Source organism: Nannospalax galili, unplaced genomic scaffold, assembly GCF_000622305.1.
Source record: "Nannospalax galili isolate Female #2095 unplaced genomic scaffold, S.galili_v1.0 scaffold286, whole genome shotgun sequence".
In the NCBI taxonomy this organism is placed as follows: domain Eukaryota; kingdom Metazoa; phylum Chordata; class Mammalia; order Rodentia; family Spalacidae; genus Nannospalax; species Nannospalax galili.
In genome coordinates, this window is record NW_008359442.1 from 2,223,456 (window position 1) to 2,229,523 (window position 6,068).

Sequence of the window (6,068 nt, forward strand, 5' to 3'; positions counted from 1 at the left end):
AGAAAGAACAGTAATTTAAGCTATTACCCCTTTTGGATTAGTCCATTTCTGTCTAGTGGGTTAACTGTTAATTGTAGTTTCAAATGAAAGTGAAAAACAGCAGCACAGTGGAACGACCTATCAGAAGGAAAGGGAAGGAAAAAGGAAAGGGAAAGGAAAGGAAAAGGAGGAAAGTGGTGGTGGAGGTGCTTCCTACTGTGTGCTACCTGCATTTGCAGTATATTTAGTGGTTGGCTCTGTTGAAAGAACAACCGTCTCCCTTTCTTTTGGTAGATGCAAATACAGCTTTATTTGGAATGAGCAACAAGCAAATGGCTAGAACATTAAATAGAAGGAAAGCATTAATGTCTGAGTATTAGTAGCCTAGTTACAGATTGTACTGCGTCAGACTGCTCCACACCCCAACCACGTCAGGTGACTTCAGTCCTGCAGTTGTGCAGCAGAGGAGACTGCAGACTTAGGTTGAGGAAACAGGGATTTCATGTCTCAGGGAGTAGATTTCTGCAGTTTACAGCTTTTCTGTTGGTATGCATAATTAATAATTCTGCTGGAGGGCAGATCTTGACAAGAAATGGACGGTCAAAAGAAACACTGGAAGGATAAGGGTAAATCTGCTTTTTAATCTTCCATTCAGTTTTTTATGTAGCCAGTAATAGATTTCCATGGATAAGCTTTGCGGTCGGGATTGAAAGTGAATCTGGTGAGAGTTTTAAGGCTAAAAGATTAAAACAGCTATCTCGTGTGTTTTTACAGTTGGCTGTGTACTAGAAAACCATGTCTGTTCCAGTGGTATTTGATGTAGTCTTTTCAATCCTGTCTTTGAGGTTTTATTTTCTGATCTTGCATATTGTAAATACTGTAGGTCTAGCAGATCTCATTTGTTGGTTACTTTGGTATGATGAATATATGTAATGATCTTTGTGTTCCACAATGACATTTTCTGTGACTATTTTAAATAAAGCTTATTTGCTGTAGTTGAAATTCTATCCATAGGTTTGTAGGTAGCAAAATAATTGCATTTGCAATAAGCAGCTTTTCTTCTTTGGAAATCAAACTTGAACCTTTGAGGTTATTATCACTTAGCTGCCATTTAATTTTTATGTATCTTGAAATTATTCTGATATGTACATAGTTTTAGATGTTTATATTTAAATCACTAACATTTGTCCTTGTAAAACCAATCCGTGATTTTGATCCCCTTTCCTCTCCCTTAAAAGCCCAGATCCTTTCAAATCTCAGTGGATCATTGTATAAGAATTTAAGCCTTTAAGTGGTAAAATATTGACTGTAATGAATATTTTACAGCATTTCATTATGTAAACTGTCAGTTGCTGTTTAAAAAGAGAAAGAAGTTGGTAGGCTGTGTATCTGACCACTTAGAATAAATTGTCTTAAAAATTATTGGAACTAGTTTTAAGTAGCCGAAATAAACATTTCACTCAAGATTTTTTTTTGTTTTTATGTTCTTGGCTACATTCAAGCTTTAATAAATTTTTTTTAAAAAAAGCTATTTCCTTGTAGAACAAAATTATTAAGATAGGGATAATGTCAAAAACATTATCTATCTATGGCTAATTACACAAAGTTTACAATACTTTTAAAAATTTCTCAGTTTAAAAAAAAAGTGGGGGAAAGGTGAGTTTAAGATTGAGTTCATACTGAGACTTTGTAAGAATCTTTTATTTAAGATAAAGAGCAAAACCAAACCAAAATGAACCTCAAACACAGCTTAGGGTTTTTACCTTTATGATTTTTAGCGAAAAAGATTTTTGTTTCTTTATCGAAGTGTTGAAAGTGAAAGGTGAGTTGATACACTGTAGTTTTGCTAAGTAAAAATGATACTAATGAAGTTTTAAATAGCCGAAAAGCCATCATCATAATAGGGCTTTTCTGTAACTTTCGAGTCTCTGTATTAACAATTTAGATTATAGTCCACTTAATAAAATCTTAAGTTCTTTATTTGTGAGAGTAATTTAGGGTTATTAAGACAAGAAATTATGATACAATAGAATTCATATTTTATTGGAGATCTGTTTAAATATTTAAAGAACCTTAAACATAAAATTAAATTTACTTTTGACTATCTCTGCAGTGCCTTTATATGTAAAAGCAAGGGTCTGATACTTTGTAGTGGTTGTTTTTGGCTCTTTTTGGTCAGTTAGACCAGCTTTGCTATTTTTTTTTTAAAGGGGCTGTTATAGTTTAGTGTTTTCTTTATCAGCTGTTCGTTTTATATTGTAGATTAGAGAGTAAGATTTAAATTGGAAATCACTAAAAAGCCAGAGCTACCCCAGAATGAGTTTTTCCTTCCTCTTTGAAAAGTATGTAACAATAGAAGGAGCCTAATCTATGGTGCATTCTTCTAGTGCCAAACCAAACCTTCATGACAACAGTGAGAGATGCTGGTTTTCAGTGCTTTGCTTGGGGCGGGGGGGTGTAAAGTTTTTTTTTTAAAAAAAACAACTTTGGGTGGTTTTGCTGATTTGGTCTTTTAGCTTAAGACCAGCATGATAGTCTGTATACTATTAGTCTAAATATTTTCTATGTGTTAGCAGAATATGACAAATGAAATCTATATAGTATTTGGTTATTGAGGTACAAGACAAATGATGGGTAGACTTGAGGGTCTGGGTGGGGTGGAGGAATGATGTTCCTATGAGCAGCAGAGACACAGCTCCACTGTAGCCAGCAGTTGCCAGAGAACTCCATTCAGGGAAATCCAGATCCATACACAGAAAAGTAGGAGTTTTTATTGAGATTCTAATGTAAGCATGAGGGTTAAGAGGTACTCTGGAAGAAAATAAAACCTACTGAGAGCATGATAATGGGTTTCTCAAAGATTTGTAGTTATACATGCAGACATCCATACATACGATTTTGGTGGCTCTCAAGTTATATCATCTCAAGGGTTGCTAAGGAATGTGTCTCCCCCCCCCCACCTCTTTTTCTATAAATGAGATTATAGGATGTCTCTGAAGGTGCCTTGGATGGGATTGAAGTCTCATGACATAAAACCAAGAGTCACTAGGGTTAGGACAAGTCCTTTTACTGTCACTGGGATTTCTGGTAAGATTCCTAGAAAATTGCAGGTTAGCAACTAGAAAGGGGAGAAGGGCCTTAAGCATTCCTAATTCTCAGCTGGTGAGAGACTTCAAGATTCTAGGGTGAGGGGCTTCTTTCCCTTCCCATGTCCCCACAATTTTCCCTGCCTTCCTTCCTATCCTGCCTCCTAACCACTGAAAAGATATAATTAAGACAATGAGTAGAACAGACTGTATTGGACAATAGTTGAAGTTATTGGTGTGATGGAAGGTTATAGAGGTTTGGAAGATCTAGGTTAGATTTCCAGACTTCTGTGGATGAGAAATGGCCTAATGCTGCCTGAAAATTCAGATTCCTGTGATCCTCACCGACCATATCAGGTTTTACAGGGTCTGCCAGGTATGATAATTCATTTTATAATCAGGTGAATTTGGAAAAATAGCAATCTAGGATTTCAAGCCTCAATTACAGTATATTTTTATTTTGACAGGTAAGAAAAGTTCCCTTTCACAAGTTTTTAGTTTCCTCTTTTACATGATTTTGTAGGGTTCCAGTTTTGAGGTTCTCTGGTTTTATGACAAGATGCCTTGGACCAGATTGTAGAAGACATTGTGTTTGTGAATTTAATCATAAGGAACTAAAGAGCCTCTTAACATGTTTAAGTGGGGAGTAATAAATGGTAACAAGCTCAAAGGATTGGTTTGTAGTGTTGTAAAAGTTGAAGACCTAGAGACTTTCAGTTGGAGATGACTGTAGTTATGCCCAGATTTTAAAACTATAGGCCTGAACCTTGCCTGAAATGAGAATGCAAAGGAAGTAATGAATTTGCAGAAACTCAGTGAAGAAATACTTGACATTTGTCATAGATTTGCTGGACTAGGGTGAGGGAGGGACACAAAGGATCGCAGGAGTGAAACAACAGTATTTGGTATCTGTAGGCATAAATAAAAAGGGTGCCACATTTGGTTCCAAGCATGTTGAATTTGAAGGTTTAATGATAAAGAATCTGGAAACAAATGCAAAGGTGAATATTGTCAGGAAGTTAGTGTGGAAGAAACTGAAGGTAAGCAAAGCCTCTGCAGCCCCAGGAAAGGTCATAAGTTAGAGCAGTAGAAGCAGCAGGCCAGGGCAGTGTAGTTGGACTGATACTTGAGGGGAGGATTTTGAAGGAGGCTGAGTGATTAGATGCTGTGGAGAAGTTTTTTTATTAAGAAGGCTGAGAAGTGATTGTAGACCCTTGCAAACTTTAGGAGTAAGTGCAGCATTGCTTGTGATACTTACTAGTTCTTTCTTGGACTACGAAGTTAAACTGCCATTGATGACTTTTGTGAGAGGTTTCTATGGCATTAAAATTCAATTTGATTATACTTCAGGAAAAATTGACTTTGGACCATATCTGGAACACTTTTCCCTTGCAGATTCTTGTGGTGCATCCCGCTCTTGTAAGCTACCTTTAATTTTACTGAAAGCTTAAAATGGCTGCAGATGAGTATAGGTGTATGCACCTGTTGACAGTGAGATAGGCAGGAGTAGCAATCCTGGTGCTTGAAATGCTGCATTTTTTTCATGAGAATGAAAGAGGAGAGGGGCCCTGCTTTTAATTCTGAACGTAACTGAAACCCAGTAAAGTTTAGACATTCATTAACTATTTCTTCTAGATTTTTGTTTAGTGGTGAACTTCTGTTTGTGTTGTAGAAAATTCAGAACTAACCTATCATTTCATATAGAGAATGGCTTTTTAAAACAAAATAATGGGGTGAGGGTGCACTGGGAGAGATGGCTCAGCAGTTAAGAGTATTAGCTGTTCTTGCAGAGGACCTGAGTTCAGTTCCCAGCACCCATATGGCAGTTAGCAACCATCTGTAACTCCAGTTCAAGGGGGTCGAATGCCCTCTTCTGACCTCCATGGGCATTGCATGACCCAGGTGCACTTAAATAATATGTAAGCAAAACACTCATATACATAAAATAAAAATAAATTAGTAAAAAGTAATAATAATGAGTTAGGGGATTATACTGTATATTTTGTTCTGTAATCTTCCATAACTCAGTAGACCTTTCTACCTTTAAAATATTTAAAATATTTTACTTTGAGTAAAACAGTAAGAATTCTGTTTACTGCTTAAATGTTCTTCCTACATTCAAGTGTGTAATCCATCCCTTAAGGACATTCTGCTCTAGGCTGAGCATCATTTTAACATATTAGTGGTTCGATAAGATCCCAAAGTTTTGCAAGTATAGGTAGTACTAAGTTGAATGTGATTGAATTAAGTTTTGTTTTTCCTGATTATTTTCAAGTCCATGAGGCTTTAGGCTTTGGATACATGTTGTAAAACTGCTCTTCAGAAAGATGTTACAAATGATTGAATAACAAATGAGATTATCTTCTTGGAACTATGGCTAGGGTCAAGTACTATGTGCATTTCTGATTTTAATTCTAAGATAGTTATAAGTAGAAGAACCAGGTTTGTATTTTTTAAAAAAATAAATGTGCACATTTTCAATATATGTAGAAAATCCAATTAGAATCTTCTAGGGATACTATTAGGAACAGTGGTGGAAACAGCCTCTCTACGTTCTTTATTCACCAGAGCTGAAAGTTCCTAGTTTTATTAAGACTCTTAATTGACCTGTTAAATCCATGTGATAGCCAAGTTAAATTCATACTAACTAACCTGGACCACAAGTATAAAAGGTGCTCCATGCAGTTATTATTTTATATGTATGAGTGTATTGCCTGTACCCGTTTTGTGCAGTGCCTGAGGAGGTCAGAAGAGGGCATCAGATCCCCTAGAACTGGAGTTACAGATGGTTGTTAGCTGCATGTGGATGCTGGAAATCGCACCTGGGTCCTCTGCAAGAGCAGCCAGTGCTGTTAACCGCTGAGCCATCTTTCCATCCCCCCCTTATTTTCTTCTTATGTTCCAATTTTATTTTGACCAAGTTAAAGACCCATTCTTTTCAGGTAGGCATGGTTCAGCCTTCTTTAAACTCCCACCTCTTGCTTTTCAGTTTGTGCTAAAAAA

General features: G+C 36.4%; 1 protein-coding gene across 6 annotated transcripts in view; it reads left to right on the forward strand.

Moving 5' to 3' along the window:
- Positions 1 to 6,068, forward strand: part of Rtn4 (reticulon 4) — a 66,052-nt gene that overhangs the window by 35,680 nt on the left and 24,304 nt on the right. Inside the window, exon 1 of one of the 6 annotated variants that reach the window (XR_003847775.1) lies at positions 422 to 605. The exons of the other annotated variants lie outside the window; for them this stretch is intronic. The gene's annotated coding sequence lies outside the window, so the exon portion shown is untranslated. Of the gene's footprint in view, positions 1 to 421; positions 606 to 6,068 lie in introns of those variants that run through there. 6 annotated transcript variants of the gene reach the window in all.